The sequence below is a fragment of the Oculina patagonica genome, chromosome 14, assembly GCF_052425735.1.
Source record: "Oculina patagonica isolate OP01 chromosome 14, crgOcupat, whole genome shotgun sequence".
Taxonomy (NCBI): domain Eukaryota; kingdom Metazoa; phylum Cnidaria; class Anthozoa; order Scleractinia; family Oculinidae; genus Oculina; species Oculina patagonica.
Genome location: NC_135771.1, coordinates 23,762,541 through 23,763,244, shown reverse-complemented (window position 1 = coordinate 23,763,244; position 704 = coordinate 23,762,541).

Sequence of the window (704 nt, the reverse complement as noted above, 5' to 3'; positions counted from 1 at the left end):
AAGCAACCGTCTACAAACCTACCGGTATAGCCCTTCGAAGCATCTAAATACCCTTTTGTCGGTAATTCTCTGTGCTTCTTCTGCAAGAATAATTAAGGCCCAATTTTAAGGCCGCGATTTTTGCATAACACTGAAAGTAAATCAAAGTTGGTCAGTACAAGCGGAAGTGACGAAGACCGCTTCAAACTGCATGCAAAATTACACAAAAAGAGTACGTGTGGATCAGAGTAAAGCCAATTTTTATATTGGCCTGATTTTGTAGAGGAGTACTCAACAGATGACAGGTTCACATTAGGAAGTAAGGATGAATAACTGAATGATAGGAAGGGCAGATATGGATAACAGCGTGAAATTACTTGAAAATGTAAGCCGGCTGACGTCGGTTTCAAATTTGCTTTGCCCAATACCCCACACATCTCTGTAGAAACTTGTGTTTAAAGTTGCATTCCTTTTTCAATTCAACAATTAGACTATAAGCCCGAGTTTTCTATGAACGGTGCAGCCGAGTCGACCAGGTCACCCATATAAAACGAGGGCGAGTAGTCTGTTACTAACTTCAATAGAAGACACCTTTAAAATGATTGCAGTCCAAAACCTACAATTTTATGTAATGGTAAAAATTTATGTTTTATGTAAGAAAAATTGTCTTTTAAAGAGCAATTAACTGACCAACAGTTCTGAGAGGGATGCATTCAGTGGTTTTG